Source organism: Papaver somniferum, chromosome 8 (assembly GCF_003573695.1).
Source record: "Papaver somniferum cultivar HN1 chromosome 8, ASM357369v1, whole genome shotgun sequence".
Taxonomy (NCBI): domain Eukaryota; kingdom Viridiplantae; phylum Streptophyta; class Magnoliopsida; order Ranunculales; family Papaveraceae; genus Papaver; species Papaver somniferum.
In genome coordinates this window covers 125,781,592-125,782,343 of record NC_039365.1, presented here as the reverse complement: position 1 = coordinate 125,782,343, position 752 = coordinate 125,781,592, and positions in this window count along the sequence as shown.

The window sequence follows — 752 nt, the reverse complement described above, 5'->3', positions numbered from 1 at the left end:
GTTTACTCTGTACTGTGACGCTACGGGATGAAGACCAAATTTGATCGAGCGGATAATTTAGTTACGTTTGAAGACGGGCGGATAATTCAGTTACGTTTGATTTGTGGGCGGAGATTTAAATTACGTTTGAGACAGGCGTAGGTTAAATTAACGCCTGACGACGGGCGTAAATATAAATTACGTTTCACGTGGGACGGGTTTTTAAATTACGCCCGTTTGTCAGGCGGATGATCATCTCACCGTGCCAACGCACGTAAAATAAAATTACGCCTGGCGATAACACGTTTCTTTAGCACGTATACATACACACGGGCGGAAGCATTCTAGTACGCCTGAATGGGGCGGAAACATTCTAGTACGCCTGAATGGGGCGGAAGGACCATTGTACGCCTGCTAATGAGGCGTAAATTTTTTTTACGCCTATGTGGGACGTAAACGTAATTTAGATACGTATGATAAAACTAAAGATCAAATAGTCGTGATTTTAATGTCCGTTTCCATGATCATCTCAGCTGGGTGAAATATTTCCTCTCTAATGCGTCAATATGGTTGTGGCTAACTCTTTCCTATAATGTGTTCCACCCATTTTCCTCCATGTATAACTAAACGTTTGCATAGAACATTTGGTTCTTTCCCTGATACTATTTTTTTCTTGCCGAATACAAACGAATGATATGAAAATGTGAAAGGAATTCATCTGGTATATATAGGTATAAAATAAACCCGTTATTAACATTCAATTTCAAACGTTC